General features: G+C 35.9%; 1 protein-coding gene across 18 annotated transcripts in view; it reads right to left on the bottom strand.

Moving 5' to 3' along the window:
• Positions 1-17236, bottom strand: part of KHDRBS2 (KH RNA binding domain containing, signal transduction associated 2) — a 589140-nt gene that overhangs the window by 12002 nt on the left and 559902 nt on the right. For 10 of the 18 annotated variants that reach the window (XR_013383276.1, XR_013383277.1, XR_013383274.1 and 7 more), the window contains 3 exons: positions 12017-12050; positions 11080-11248; positions 1083-1199 (listed from right to left, as the gene is read on the bottom strand). The gene's annotated coding sequence lies outside the window, so the exon portion shown is untranslated. Of the gene's footprint in view, positions 1-1082; positions 1200-11079; positions 11249-12016; positions 12051-12657; positions 12766-17236 lie in introns of all 18 variants that reach the window. The other 8 variants (XR_013383278.1, XR_013383275.1, XR_013383262.1 and 5 more) reach the window with 3 other exon arrangements.

Here is a 17236-nt window from a genome sequence, read left to right as displayed (position 1 = left end):
TGGCGATCTTTCCTTTTGGTAGTTTCCAGTTATAGGAATGTTATATAAATAAGCACACAGTGCTATAAATAGAGATACGTTTTTCTAAAATGAGCACTAAATAAACTCAGAACACCATGTGTATTACAATAGTCTGTGTTTAGGGGTACCAGGTGCATCAGTTCGTTGAGGTTCCTACTCTTGTTTTCAGTTCAGGTCATGATATCAGGGTCTTGATCGTGGGATGGCCCTATGTGGGGCTTCACACTCAGAGGGTAGGGAAGTCTACTTGAGATTCTTTCCCTCCCTCTCCCTCTGCTTGCACGTACACACACTCTTTCTTTCTCTCAAATAAATAAACCTTAAAAAAAAAACTGGCTACAAAATTAACTTTAAAAAAACAAACAAACTGGGGCACCTGGTGGCTCAGTGCATTAAGCATCTGCCTTTGGCTGAGGTCATGATCCCAGGGTCCTGTGATCCAGCCATGTTGGGCTCCCTGCTTAGCAGAGAGTCTACTTCTCCCTCTCCCTTTGCCTGCTACTCCACCCACTTGTGCTCTAGCATACTCTCTTTCTCTCTCTCTCACATAAATAAAATCTTTAAAATAAACAAACCTATCCAATAGTTTGTGTTTAGAGAACCCTTCTAGATTTAAAAAAAGTAGGCAGGGCCAAAAAAAAAATATAGTATTTGTCTGTACCCCAGAAGACAACTACCTTTTCGCTTCTGTGTTGTTTTTCATGGGTTAAAAAAAAAAAATACAGGGGCACCTAGGTGGCTCCGTGGTTGAATGTCTGCCTTTGACTCAGGTCATGATCCCGGGGTCCTGCAATGGAGTCCCAGGAGCCGTTTCTCCCTCTGCCTGTGTCTCTGCCTCTCTCTCCATGTCTCTCATGAGTAAATAAATAAAATCTTAAAAAAAAACCCACACACAACTCATCATTTCTGGAGGACCATTTATTATATAATAAAAAAATTATATGGGCATTATTCATAGTATGCAAATGTAAAGCACTTGGGAATTGTTGGAAGATGCTTTAATACATATTATTGATCTATCTAGTATTAAGAAGATCATTATTCTGGTTTCTTGAACTTACAAAGTTATGAAGAATATGGTCTTTGTATTTGGCTTTTGTGTATGTTCAGAAGAGTCCGTGAGGCTTCTTGGCAACCATAACACCATCTTCACCTTCTAAAAAAATACATTTCATCACCTATGCAATCAGAAATATTTATTAGGTATTTAGACTCTTTTGTATCTAACTTTTATCAGGAATAGACAAGTAGAAAATGAGTATATATGGTATGTATTCAAATGCACAATTCTATCATCTTTAGAACCTCTACTGTTATAGATCTAAGGATAAAATAAGATCACTGAGAAATGACTGTCAAAGCATCCTATAAATGCTGAAACATGAAAATATGTTTACTGGTGGCAACATAATAAATTGGTGTGTGGGATTTTCATACTTAGGTCTATAATTTTACTTATTTTATATCTCAAAGGAGGGACCAACCTCAGTCAGTATTTTTACCAACAGAGATATCAATAAGTCAATAAAACATAATGTTTATGTAAGTTAATATGTAATTATCTATAGTTATATGTAATCATAGATAATTCTATAACTCAAATACTGAGTCCTAAAACATTTGCTAACCATTTCTCCTTGACATAGAAATTAATTCAGTTCAATTTAGTTGTGACACATTGGGTTTTTAAAAATAATTTAAAAGCCACACTTTTTAAATTTTGAAATCAGATGCTTCTCTTAATCAATATCCAAAATTTTGCTGATTATTTATCTCTTATGTTTAAAAGCTTTCATTAATTTGTCTTACAACCAATTCTGTTTCATAGTTAAAGAAGTAGAGGATATCATACCACTATGTGTCCAGAGACCTTTTGTGGATATAAGTGCACATTACTTAATTAGCCTCTATCATCTTTTATGCATTTCATTTACTTATTTATTTTGCTATGAAGTATTTATGAATGCTTATTCTACTTTAGTCCTTAAATGTTGTGATGTAGAGGTCACAGACTCTTTAATGTTAGTTTTTGTTTTCAAAGGCCAAATTGTGAATGATTAATGTGTATAAAAATATATGGAAGCAAAAAAATATATATATGGAAGCAATGATCTAATGCATCCATAGCATTCATGGACTAGCTGTACTCCTCTCAATGAGAATCGTAAGACATAGCACTGAAATCACAAAAAAAGGGGTTCTAATTAAGAATAGCTTGGGAGTTGATCAGTACCTTTGGCTCAGGTCATGATCTTGGGTTCCTGGGATCGAGTCCTGCATTGGGCTCCCGGCAGGGAGCATGCTTCTCTCTCTGTCTCTCATGAATAAATAAAATATTTTAAAAAAACGTATAGAAAATTGTCTCGGAAGGGACTCATATTCAGATTGCAAATTGACCCAACATACCTTTTTTTTCCTTTATTTTAAATTTCATATAAAGAAGCAAAACCAAATTACTATAATAATATTTTAAGATATACTTTAAAAAGGCCCTCAGTATTATGCCATCTTGAGTTTTTATGAAATTAGCTGCCTTTCAAACTTCTTGAAATATTTTCATTTATTCCACTATCTCTATATATAGTTCCTGTAGTACAACACACGTGAGCCCAATGTCCCAAAGTCTTTGTGTAGGGTAAGAGTAGAATCTGACTTCATAATGAGAAAGAGGAGTGGCCAGTAATACTATCACCATGAAAACAAAGATGTCCTATGCGTTCCCCAGCCACTTGAAGGCTTCTGTCACCACATTATCATCACTATTTTTTCTATCCCCATTCTAGTAGAGTCAGATTGTGCAATTCATTCGCTTAGTCTGTCAGAACGTCTGTATTTTGCACTTTCCATCAGGTGGTGTGGTTGATCTTTGGAATTTAGAGATGAACACATGTTCCACCTCAAGGTCAGCCTCATGTGGAGTGGACAAATAATAGCCAATAATATCTGGCATAGCAATAACATGGAAAAACCATAGGACCAGAGAAGAGGGCAGTCATTCTAGCACAGCTTGGCTTAATAAGGAAAGAGACGAAGTTTTGTCTTAAAGAGCCAATGTCTGGCCTGAGTGATAGAATATGAGTAGGAATTAACCAAATAGTTATGTTTGCGTGTTTTTCCTCTTCACTAGATCTCACATTCTGATATTTCAGATTTAGTTCTCGGTTTTCTTGCCTAATTTCTGTACACTCCTCTTGTGATAGTGTCATTGATCTCAGGCCTAAGGGCCATTTCTATATTAATTATTTCTAGGTAGGCATAGGAGGGCAGATCTTTCCTTTAAGCCTTTTTTTTTTTTTAAGATTTTATTTATTTATTCATGAGAGAGAGAAAGAGAGAGGGAGAGAGAGGCAGAGACACGGGCAGAGAGAGAAGCAGGCTCCATGCAGGGAGCCCAATGTGGGACTCCATCCCGAGTCTCCAGGATCAGGCCCTGGGCTGAAGGCGGTGCCAAACCGCTGAACTACCCGGGCATTTCATCATTTCTACTTCTTAAGAATCTCTCATACTTAGTTCTCTACATCTCCATTGCCAGCTCTTCAGTCTAAGCTAGAAATCTCTCTTGTTTAGATTAGTTTAATATTCTGCTAGGCTGTCTTATTTTCCTGATGTCCCCTTTCCATTAATTCTCCATACAGCAACCAGAGTTATCTTTTGAAACATGGATCCTATATACACTAGCTCCTTCTTTATGTATCTTTTAGCAGTGTCTGGTTTGCACTGAGAACACCCCAATCCGAAAACCCTGTGTGATCTCACCTTCCTAGCTCTTCTCATACCATTCCCTCCCACTGCTCACCAGAATCCAGTTACAGACCCAGTGACTTATGTACATTCTTTTTCCCACCACAACATCTGTACTACTGTTCTTTCTGCATGAAATTGCTCTTCTTCCAGCACTTTGAATGGCTCTTTCCTTTTCTTCCTTTAGGTGTTGCTTAAATGTCACTTCCTCACCTAGGCCTTCTGTAATTGGCTTTATTTAGAAACTAAATAAGTATTGTTAAATGAAATACATTTTATACTTCATAAAGAAGAAGCAAGCAGAGGAAAGTGTAGTCAAGTAGAGAAGGATGTTCCCTCTTTTTTTTTTTTTTAAAGAACTAACGGTGTTTCTGTATTATGTTACATTGTTAACATGGGAAATGTAGTGCCAATCTTGATGAGGTAAAGGAATTCAAACAACTATGGGGAAAATAAATAGCCTTTAAACGAACAAGTTTGTAAATCATTGAAGTAAATCACTTGTGATTTCTTAGCAAGAGTGGGGTTCTGCTTGTTTGTTTTGTTTTTGTTTTGCTTTGGCTAGAGGTTATTAAAAAGTAGATTATGATAAGCTCTTCTCCAAATTTTCTAGACCAAGAAAGGTAAGAGTAATCTTTGTCATTTGGTGTGTAAAAGGTATATGAAGGAACATTTTCTACCAGGAATAAAAATGAAAGAAAAACTGCTCAAGAGGACCTAACAAAATCTTAGGATTCTGACCTTCTACCGTGCCATTTTACATTTCTTTTTTTTTAATTTTTAATTTTATATTTATTTATTTTTTTACATCACAACCACGTCCTTTATTTATTTATTTATTTTTAATTGGAGTTCAATTTGCCATCATATAGCATATCACCCAGTGCTCATCTGGTCAAGTGCCCCCCTCAGTGCTCGTCACCCAGTCACCCCAACCCCCGCCCACCTCCCCTTCCACTACCCCTTGTTCGTTTCCCAAAGTTAGGAGTCTCTCATGATCGGTCACCCTCACTGATATTTTCATCATTTTCTCTCCTTTCCCCTTTATCCCCTGTCACTATTTTTCATATTCCCCAAATGAATGAGACCATATAATGTTTGTCCTTCTCCGATTGCCATTTTACATTTCTAATACAGCTAAGGCTATACTCCCTCTTACTTATGTGTACCTTCTCTCTTTTTCTACTTGCTCCATCTTAGTGTGAATTTATTCATTATGTATTAGAAGTACACCTGCCTTAATTTGGAATTGGTCACAAAAATAATAATAGAGAGATTAGAATATGATTAGTGAGCATTTATTGAGGGTTTACTATGTGCCAGGCATTATTCTAAGGGCCTAGCATGCTCTAGCTTCATCAGTCCAGTAAGAAGCCCTGTGAGTTAGGTATTAGCACCATCTCCATTTTATAGATGAGGAAACAAAAACAAAGCAAGGTTGTCTACTTGCCTGTGATCTCACTGTTAAGAAACTGGTAACCACGGAGTGAACACAGAGACATGTTCATTTGACAAGAAACTAAAAAGATTAGCACAGATATTGGTGAAACGTAGAAGACATGTAATTCACAAGCCTATGTTATGAACATGCTGTGAGGAGATAGAGAGTAAATGTACCTCTGAACGCAAAGATCTGAGTCTAATTGGGTACAATAAACAGACGCATGAGGAGTGACATGGACCACAGTGTGCAGGGAAAGCCATTATAAATGGAATAAACAGAGCATGGTTGAGTTCATCCTTGTCACAGGAAATGAGTTAGAGCCATGGCATTTATGGCATTTACTTAATTGATGGTGAAGGCAGTGGGCATATATTGAGTTGGACACGGAAAATAAGGGCTTAAACTTAGGAAGCCAAACATAGATGCATTTTCTACTGAAGGAGACCTGACACAAGGTGGAGATTGGAGAAGATGTGTTCTAAACTTGTTACAGTCTACTGTTCCCTTTGTCTGCCTATTTCCCTACTGATCAGTGTTGCTCAATAAAATCTAGCATGTCTAGAAGTGGGGCACAGACACTAGGCTTTTGTGAGATAACCAGTGTCTCTCATGTGTTTGTCAGTAAAATATTCCTAGTACAAAACAAAACAAACCTTTCACTCCACGATTTGAAAATTAATTTCTGTCCAGCACAAGAGGCCTTGGACCTTTCAGAGTGCTCAGCAGCAATTCCACAATTTTTTTTTTTAATAATCCCTCAGTGCCAAGGAGGTTCTGGAGCAGTAGGACTACAAAAATAAACATAGTTCTTTCATTTTGGAGCATATAGGCTAATTCAAGACAGAGAGAAAGACATGCATATATTTCATACACTGCGGTATGGGGCCCCAAAGAGTGGACAAGAGTGTCAACCCAACGATGAGTAGGAAAGTTTAGAGAACACTACTAGAAAGGTGGTTATTTGATTGAGAACTGATAACACAACAAAGTAAAATAAAAGGAAAAGAGGGTCATTTCAGGAAAGGGGAGCAGTACAAGCAATGCAATAGGATGAGGTGTAGAGAAAAATGTGAACGATCTTTGTAAGATGTTATTTTTAGAAGCTAGACATTAAGGTTAGCAGAAACAAGGAACAGATTTTTTTCTCTGCCTCCACCTCAGGACTCGGCACAGAATGGGCTCACGGGAGACTCACCATTTACCTAAAGGAGAAGGATCTGCAAAGGGTACAGTGATTGCAGGATTTCATGCTCCAGAAGAACTTCTGAGATCTTTATGGTAAATGCAGAGGAACTGTACTTCCAGCAGTGTTACTTGCCTAAGAATTCAGTTGAGCAAGTGGCCCTAGGTCAGTTAGTGTCCAGTCAAGGAAAACAGGATTCACTTAGAATATTCATCAAATGGAGGATTTAATCAATTCATGAATTGATGAAAGCATAAAACAGGTGATGAAAGAGACAGAAGAAGCCAATCAGACAAAAGTGAGGTGACAGGACATTCAGTGACAGGAGCAAGCCACATCCAACCCTAGCTGGAGGGGCACAGGATGAAAAGAGGCAGGAGCCATAGGTTACCTGGTAAGAGTGAAACATGACAGGATTCAGCAGCAGGAGGTGGGCATGGAGATACACAGCTGTAGCCTGAGAAGGTGCAGGAGGCAAGCAATGTTGAGAGACGTGCCCTGACTGCTCCCTTCTTTCTAATCTCCTGTCTCCTCCCAGTGTCCCAACTCCCAAGTTCCATTGGAAGAAGCCAGCTACATACAGTTGCCCTGAGACTGGGCTCTAGGGAAGGAAGCCTCAGAGGTCAAAATTTCCTGTCCCCCAGTGGGCCAGGGGGAGGGCAAGCAAACAAGCCCAAGACCCCATCAAGAGAGTTAAGTTATAGAAATCAAGGACTATCTTGATGATGAAAGGAAGCTTGCACTGTAATGACTGGGTTCTTAGAAGGTTTGAGTATAAGGAAAAATACCTTTAAAATATGTTTCCTTTCTTTCTCTGCTTTGCTTGGCTAGAAGGTCAACGTAAAATCAGAACATCTGTATGCACACCCCCAAAAGTAGTTCTAATTTGGCTAGAAACACTCATCAGTGAAGAAAACTAATTTTTTTCTCTAAAAGAAATTGCATTTTAATGTCCTATTTTGTAAAACTTAGCCTACATGTAAGATTTTCTGTGTGTTGTGCTAGTACATTCTACAGATCAGAAGATCCTTCAATTATCAAACAAAGGCTTATTTGCCTAAATTACTGTGCTGGCCTGACACTGAGATGAGGGGTTTGTTTTGAGTCTTTGCACATTTAGTGACCTGCGGTATTTTGATAAATGCCATTGCCTAGAACTATTCAGTAGGAGGTTTGGGCACCATCTGTGTTTGTTTCTGTAGGAGCAGTAACTGCCTAGAGAAAAATCTGATGCTCATTTCAAAGATGCAGTATAAACAAAATTCAAGATGATGCCTTTAACATAATTATTCCACCTTTCATTTACATAGTACTTTATGCATTTTAAAGTGATTTGATATGCTTTCATTTAACAGATCTTCACAGAACTTGTGGAAGTTAGGTATTGGCTTCTAAAAGATATAAAAGCTCAACAAGGAAAATAACACTGAAAATAGGCAGTCTTTCAGGAGAACACTATAAAATACCATATAGTTTCATCTCATGCTGATGGTAATAGAAAATACTTATTGATCACCTTCCCTGTATCAGGCACTTTAAAAGTGCATATATTAATTCATTTAATCATCAGAACAATCCTATGAATTAGGTATTACTATATTCTTATTTTAAGGAGAAAGGGACTAAGAGAGACAAGGAGGCTAACTGGCATAATAAGAGATATGAGCCCTAGCAGTCTAACAAAATACTGTCTTTCTTAAGCCATGTCTTCTTTAAATATACACTTAGCAAGCAGTGTTATTAATTACAGACATATATTTATATTGGTTTTTTTCTTCTTCTAAAATGTCCATTTAACTCAGTGATGTGCTGGTGCTGGTAAACTGGCTTACACTTGCTTTCTGGCGGGGGATAAAGCTCTAATTTACAGCATACTATGGTCTGAATGCTTGTTCGCCTCTCTCTCAGGAAAATTCATGCTGGAATCCTCATGCCCAGGTGATGGTGTTAGAAAGTAGGGCCTTTGGGATATGATTAGGACATGAAGGTGGAGCCCTCATGAATGGGAATAGTGATCTTATAAAATGGATTCCACTGAGCTCCTTCACCCTTCTGCCATGCGGGGATAGAAAGAAAAGCCTTCTCCAGAAGGCAACCTGGAGGAAGGCCCTCACACAACCATGCCGGCCTCCTGATCTCACACACCCAGCCTATGGAGCTATGAGGAATTAATTTCTGTTGTTTAAAAGCTATCCACTCTATATAATTTTTTAAAATAACAGCCTGAATGGACTATACTAAGACAAAGCCCTTGATGATTTTGATAGTCTAAATAGTCCCACCAGGGTCTGCGTCATACTACCAAAGTGAAGTCTCAGAATGCTTAGTTGAGAAGAGATGCGGGTATTTGGATCTCATTGGCTTATGGCTCCAGCACACCAGTGGCTGATTAAAATTACTGTTGTACTCAAGATGACATGTATGTCATGGATGTGACGATCCACTCTTAAAATATTCTTAAAACACAAATTCATTCTATTTTCAGATGTTTTATGCAACTCAATATGAATTAAACTGTTTCAGATATGTTCAATGTTCAATCACTACTGATAATGAATGTTATAATCATGTTTATGTTGGAATGTTTTTCACTGATGATCATCAGGCTTGTTGGGATGAGGTGCTCATGTAGTATCTGGAAAGAGGGGAGGGGAAGTTGAAAAAGTGCAGCGATTCATATGGTAGCAGATACATACCTTGAGCTAGATACTAGCCATTTTTCAAACCAAAGTTCCTTAGGTTATTTTGCAGCCAATATGGTTACTGAAATTCCAATTAGCAATCTGGAAGTCTTGGGTTTGGGTCCACCTAATAATTCCATGTGTCTGTTACAGAATATAGTCATGTCAAGAGTTCATCCAATAGTCCTTTAAGGAAGAGTGCCCATTCGTTTAAGCCCCTGTATCCTAGATCCACATCAATGGAACCAGAAACAATGGGGTTGGACAATCAGGACTTCCCTTGAGTGGCACCGAGGCTGAGCTGACAGGCATCCTGTTCTGTGACAGTTGTTTCTGCCCAAGCTCCCTCTTCTGGATCCTACCTGTCTCTTTTCTAATACCAAAAAAAAGTAGTATCTGCCTTAATTGTCACAGCTGCTTCATGTTAAAAATATTTTTACAAATACACGTCTACAAGTAAACATCATGTGATGCTTTCCACTTTCTCCTTTATTCTCCAAAATCAATATATGAATAAGAAATTCAAAGCTTTCTATCATCATGTCACCATATTCTTTTCTCATCTGTGTTTTTTTTTTCTGTTTATTCTTTCTTCTTTCTATTATTTGTCTTGTCTATGAAACTGTTTCCAAAAGTATTATAAAATTCCATGGAGGGGAATATGAATATCCCCTAACATTTTTTTTACAACGACAATAACAACAACATGCTAAGGAAGCTTGGCTCCTTTGGTGCTGGGGAGATGTAATACAGTGATTAAAGATTCTCAGTGATCTTTCTGACAGTCATGCCTTTTATTTTTTGCTGTCTACAAGACACTCATTTTATTTTATTTTTTGTTTAAATTTAGTTAGCCAACATAAAGTACATCCTTAGTTTCAGATTTAGTGTTCAATGATTTATCAGTTGCATGTAACACCCAGTGCTCATCACATCATGTGCCCTCCTTAATGCTTATCACCCAATTACCCCAACCACCCCCTCCTCTCCAGCAACCTTCAGTTTGTTTCCTATAGTTAAGAGTCTCATGGTTTTCTCCCTCTCTAATGACTTCCCATTCAGTTTCCCTCCCTTTCCCCATGATCCTCTGCAATATCAACTGAGTATGAGTGAAATTACATGATAATTGTCTTTCCCTAATTGACAGTCATGCATTTAGAACTGTTAACTGCCCAAACCAAAGCAATGGCAAAACAACCCTATTCTAAAAAAAAAAAAAAAAAAAAAAAAAGTCTGCAGAAAGCTTGGGAAAGCTTATAAAGGCTTCCACTGACAGGTTTGGTGATTTTGTCCTCCGTGGAGAGGCTGCTCTGAGAAGAGGGGTTTACCAGCTGTCTAGGCACAAGCATGGATGGGAAAGGCCCCTGTTGTTAAGATGTTTGTAACTCTTTTGCCTTTTTAATCTTTTTTATTGAGAAAGAAAAATTCTAAAAAGCTTATTTTTATAAAGTAACAATTGTTAAAAGTCTTTGCCAGGTTATTGGTTCTGGATCAAGAAACAAACTGACAAAACCTTCATAGATCAAATGCTTGATCCTTCAAATGGAAACCATTGGAATCTTACAAACAAGGTAGAATGAATAAACCAGGGAAATCTAGATGTCTTGTTTGTTCAACAAACAAATATATGTCAGGCATATTTTAGATACCAATCCCTATGATATAGGGATTTGAATAAAATATCGATTTTGTCCTTGGCAGTTTGCAATCTAAACTGCATTTACTAATTGTGACAAAAATCCTTTATTATGGGTAGTAAAATCTATAATCTTTTTCTATATATCTATATACGGATACATCTTTCTCTATATATAATAATATACAAGCTTTCAAGCAAGACTTGAAACCTGAGTTTCATATTAGAAGATAATGGAACACTTCCAGGTGTTTATTGTTACACATTTTATCATCCAATTCATCTAATAGGAATCTGAAATTCAGGCAGAAAACATTAAAGGCAAGATTTTGTTTTGAGCATAAAAGGGGGAAAAAAGTTCTAGTTTACCTACCTTCTGTTGGTATCTGACTTTTCATCCAAATCTCACCTCTTCTAGAGGCCATCTTTTAAAATTCCAGGCCAGGTTAACCTCTTCTTTTTAAAGCTGCATAATTAACATATTAATATGTTCCACATATATTTTAATCTGTGGTTGTTATTCATAGTCACTTCAGAATCACCTGCGGAGTTTAAAAAATACACATTTCCAGGCTCCAACCTCAGAAACTTTAATAAGTCAATGCAAAATGGTCCTGGCATTTGTATTTTTAAAGCACATCACACACAATGCATTCCCAGTAAGAACCACTGTTTAGATTACACTGTATGATTTGGCATTTTTTTTTTTTTTTTTTTTTTTTTTTTTTTTTGTTTAAAATTTTTTTTTAAATTTATTTATGATAGCCACACAGAGAGAGAAAGAGAGAGAGAGAGAGAGACACAGGCAGAGGGAGAGGCAGACTCCATGCACCGGGAGCCCGATGTGGGATTCGATCCCGGGTCTCCAGGATCGCGCCCTGGGCCAAAGGCGGGCGCCTAAACCGCTGCGCCACCCAGGGATCCCTGATTTGGCATTTTATAGTAGCATATAATCCCTCTGTGTACATTTATGTTCTTATATCCCCAAGTGAATTTAAGTATCTTTTGGGTATAGACACAGACTTCTATTTACTCTGTTTTCAGCAGCACACAGAACCTACTCTGCACTATTAAGAATTTCTATACTTCGTTTTGAAAAAGGAATTTCTTTCTACAACCTCTCTATAATACTATCATATCTGCTTTTCTATCCATATGCTTTACACAGTGGTTGAAAAAATTGATTATAAGCAAATATTATTTATTCATCTTTATTTAATACTGCTTTTCAGAAAGGTTCTTGAATTAGGGCAATCTCTAGAGAGTTTCAGAGAAAGATGCTAATGCTAGTATAGTGGAGTTAAACTTACATTGGTTCAAATCCAAATTCTCTTCTTATCTGGCCTATGGTGAAGAGAAAAACAAAAGAAAAAAGTTTATAAAGTGAAGGCCCTTAGTAAGCACTTACTGTACAATAGCTAATATAAATATGAGATGTTAGGGAAGTCCTTTCCTCCCCAAGAATTTTCCTCAGTGTTCAGATTTCATGCTACTGTATATCCCAAAAACCAGTTGCTCCCAGAGACATCTAATCTAGTCAGAGAATGTCAGAGCTGGGGAGGCCTGCTGAAATGAAATGATCCTTGATCTTCCTTTTAACCTCTGGGGTAATTTAGGATAAGTAGCTAAAGCAATCTGTACACATTCATGGGATTGGAATGTTCTACCTCACAGAGCTATTTTAAGAGTCAGGGAATGCAGGGAAAGCTCTAAGTACAAAAACTAGTCAATTAATCATTGTTATTATCATTAATATAGTAATAGTAATATTCTGAACCACAACCTAGTTCAGTTGAGTGCTCTTTTCCTGCATCTTAAAATGCATATTCCTTATAAAAATACAATTTATAACAGCTAATAAGAATGACAAGTTAAAACTATTGATAATCTTTAAATATATTTGGTAAAACCAAGTTACTCATTTCGACCAGCAAATAGAAAAATAGCATACCGTCTTCTGACCTATGTTGTTAAAGAGTCAGACCTTTGTCTGATTTCAGGTTTGCCCACTCTGAGAGGACCCATGCTGTTCAATCCCTCTGTCTTGGTTTCTTCGACCCTAAGTAGGATAGGGGAAATCAAATATCTCCCTCGTTGGGTTACTGTGAAGAATTCATTATACATGAAAGTATTTCAAAGTCTCAGACAAATAGCAAGTTTCCAATAAAGGTTATTTTATTATTCTTAACATTGTGTTTTTATTTGTAGATAAGATTACCATAATTTGTCATCCATATGGGGCATGTCTGAAAGTGAAAGGTGGTACTCTTAATTACACTGGGACAACAAGCATAAACCAGGATGAATGGTCACTTTATCTACAATGTATTTTCTAACTAAAAACAAATTCCTAAGGTAGTGTTAAATTGTGCAGAAGAATTTACATGGAACTCTTTGGAAAGATGGTATGTGTGGGTCAGATTCAAGATGGGTACAAAAAAATGCTGCTGGCCTTCTCCCAAGCTCCTCTGAGACATGAGGAGGAGAGGAGGCATGATGTTTCTATAGTATTTGTAACTTAGCTGAAGATTTCCTAAAGTCTCTCTGACTAGGTCCTGGAAAGTACACTTTAATTTTTAAAGAAAAAATTATTTTAATTACTTTTAAGAGAAATTTTCTGAAATCTCTTATGCAATTTCTTGTCTCATTAAAACAAATATATACACTGTGATTTATACTCTTGAAACAAATTATTTTTTGCTTTTATATTTTTTAAGTTTATCTATTTATGCAAGCAATCTCTACACCCATCATTGGGCTTGAACTCATGATCCTCAGATCAAGAGTTGCATGCTTTTCCAACAGAGCCAGCCAGGAGACCTGCAAATTATTTTTTAATAAGAGTGTGCTTGAAGAAGGAAACAAACTTCTATTTTGAATCATTTATTTCACTGCCTACCCATCCATCCATACATTTATTTCTCCTTTTGTTTTAAAACAAAGTAGAATTTTAGGAAGGAACAAATAATCATGTCCCTAGTCTATGGTGTTCTGTCCCAAGCTGCTCCATTCCACCCCATTTCATTCTACAAATATTTACTGGACGCCCACTCTATGTCATCCTTCTTGCCGGCAACACTGAACCCTCCCTCTAAGACAAGAAGGTGATGGAGAAGGATGACTAAGGTAACTCTTTAGACACAAGCTCCATAAAGATGTATCATGTATGGTGGACGACATTTCCTCTTCCTCCAGAACTTTCTATCCTTCATATACACTTTAATAGAAATCATGTGAATATCATCACAATCCCTCAACAAAATATATTTCCTTATTAGTTGCTTTTTGTTTTGATTTTATTCTGTAGTACAGAAATTCATAACCTCAAGTTCTGAAGAAATAGGTGTATGAAAATCATGCACATGTGAGAATCAGCACATTACTGTTGTGCTGCTACAATGTAGAATAAAACTAAAAGTCTCTCACTTGTTTGACATTCATTGAATGTCCCACTTAGCTTCTATCAGATGCAAAGATCTGCTTCATCCATTTAAGCATTTCTTTTTGGGACCATAATGAAGTGTGCTGCACCTGTCTTGAAGGAGAGTGCATGAATGAAATCAAATAGATGAGGGGGCTCACCTCCATTGTTTAAAACACTGAACCTCCAGTCATTGTCAGATTTATTTCATCTTTTGGTTTCTCTATCATACATCTTCACCTATAGTCCCAGATGGGCAGAACAATTTAAAGTATTATGCAGTCACACATATAGGCATCTCTACGGCATCCCCATATGGTATATCAATTCAGTTCATGGCAAATTTAACAACAGGAGCAGTTGTCAGACATACTCAAAACAAAATAAATTATCCATCCAACCTCTTGTACTTAAGTGCATTTTATATTCTGTGTTTTAGAAAAACAGTTTAACTTTAAGCAGCATTCTAGCTATGATCAGTCTCTCCTGAGGAAGTTTTTTTATGAGATTGAATGAAGATAATGACAACCATTAGTCATTGCCATTAGCATAAGGCATGAGGCACACTACAATATTTATAAGCAGCTAAGTCATGACAGTAAAAATATGACTTCCTATAACTTGGGCAGGCTTCTAACTATGGCTGACTGCTATTCAGTAAAGTGAAACTGGTCTACAAGTCTGGTAGTAGTATATTTAATGCCATGTACATCATAAGACCTAATTGTTTTCCACCATAGGGTATGGAGCTTTATGTCCTCTGTCAACCAAAAACAAACAGTCATACTGCTTAATGGCTGTTCAATTAATGTTTATGTGCTACTTTTACACTCCAAATTATTTGATGAATAAACTCTAAGAAGCTGTTTGAGAACTAAGTTTAATAGAACCTCAATTATTATTAAAAAATTCCCAAGATTCTTACAGTAGCTCAGACTATCAGCTAGGGAATATAGAGCATACATTGATATTCAAAAATTTTCTACCTTTCTGTAAGAATGACAGAAAAATCAAACTTTTGGAAGGAAATGATCTACGTAGCTTGAGCCTTGCTGCCTTCAAATTGAAGATCAAAACGGGGTTAGAATTAGAAATGACCAGGTCAGACTAAATCAAAAGTGAGATTTGATTTATTATACTAAGAAAGGCTCAACTTTTGTATTTCAAATACATTCTTAACTTGTAACTCTTTACCTGCTAATATTTCTACTTTCTTTATATACTTAGCTAGAAGCACTAGTTGATTAAAAATGTATTAATTCAACATCCTCTTTGTTACAAGTTTTGCAAAATTGCTAAAAATATATTTTCACTGAAAGATAGCCACTTTTCAATTTGTGAAAAAAAAAACGGTTTGTGACTTTTGTAGTTATTTGGATATGGTAATGTTTTATTCATTCACTTTTTTTCTTTCTGATGAGAGTCTTGATGTCCTCAACACTAGGCCAGTTAATTAGTGGTATTTCTTACTGTCCCAAATTAGTTGGGCATCATTAGACACAGGAAAAAGAAAGGGAAAAAAGGCAACAAAAAAAAACACAAGAGCTGAGGAAATGAGAGATATTGCACATTTCCTTTGGAAATTACAGATCCTTTAATACTACATGCATTATTTGCAAATATTGATGTATATATTTTAATAGAACTGTGGCTGTCCTCTTCTTCCTGTCCTGTGGTTTAAATATCAACACGAGGTTCATAAATAAGGACAAATAAGATAGCAAGTTGAAGAGATGTCAAATGTTCTTGACAACTTCCACTAAGAGCAAAAAGAAATGATGAACTTATCACCTGGTTGGTTGAAGTTTAAATCTCTCTGCTTTTGATTACAAAGAAATGAAACTTTCATTTTTTAAAATTTTGCATTTCTTAAACAGTGTTTTACTGAAACATATGTAATTGAATTCATTTGAATTTGATTAGTTTAGTACTACAGTTTCATTATTTGTTATAAATAAAGGTGGCTGTGTGGTGTTGCAGCATATTAAGAAACATTTTAGCAGAGCAATTGACATTTATTATGATTTTTAAATGTATCATTACTTGATATTAAAACCAAATTTGTTTCAACTTAACTGGATATACCTTTCCAAGTTCTACATATTGTTAGATACTAATTAATGTTCAAATTCATTTCCAGTCTATTTTGAAGCTACTGAGCAAGTAACGTGTCATAAAAATCTGAATGTGTTGCATAGACATTTGGTAGATTAACTGATTAGGAATGAGACAATAAATCTTCAATATTACTTCCAATTAAAAATCCATATAGTATGTTTTCCTAGTTATTTATAGCTGATTTTTGTATGTCAAAAGTTAGAGTAGAGGAAACTGCAAGAAATAGAATATTGGAAATAAACCTTGTGTGTCATTATGTTAACATAATACATAAATCGTTGGTGTTAAAAATAGTAAGAGATACTGGATGATACTTTAGTTTTACGTTGTACATTTTTTCTATTAAGTCAATTATTGGGGTATATTTTGAAATGCAAAAGGAATTACATAACTTATAATTAATACTTAGATTTTCCACAAATGCAAAATAGTACTGAGAGTTGCCAGTTTGTTGGCTAATTTTGGCAAATGTCCTATTTCATATTATCACTTCAATAAATAATACTTATTTCTAAACTTCATGTTTTAAAATAGAAAAGAAAATAAACTTTCAAAATTGCCTGATCAGTAAAATTAGATGCTGGGAAATATATGACATGGAAAATAGAATGTTTATACAAATTCCATTAAAGTTTGAAATAAGAATCTCATTCATTTACTTAAGTTCTGGTAAGGTCTGAATGTCTTCTGAAGGAGCTAGTATACCCAGAATTAAAGACTGTGAAATTGATATTCTATACAAATAAGCAAGACTTTGTTTTATTTTTGTATTTTTAACTATAAAGACCATTCATAGCTTATTTTGTGCTCCAATTATTTGATTTTGAAATTTAATTCCATCTTAATGCATAGTCATTTATAAATTAACAGACTATGCCTTGTCCTAAAATTTGTTACCAAATCTTATTTTATTTTTAAAAAAAATATCTATCTATCTATCTATCTATCTATCTATCTATCTATCTATCTATTTTAGAGAGATTGAGCAGGG

The sequence above is a fragment of the Canis aureus genome, chromosome 7 (genome assembly GCF_053574225.1).
Source record: "Canis aureus isolate CA01 chromosome 7, VMU_Caureus_v.1.0, whole genome shotgun sequence".
Taxonomy (NCBI): domain Eukaryota; kingdom Metazoa; phylum Chordata; class Mammalia; order Carnivora; family Canidae; genus Canis; species Canis aureus.
Note: the sequence above shows the minus strand (reverse complement) of the source record. Positions and strands in the feature narration are given on the sequence as shown.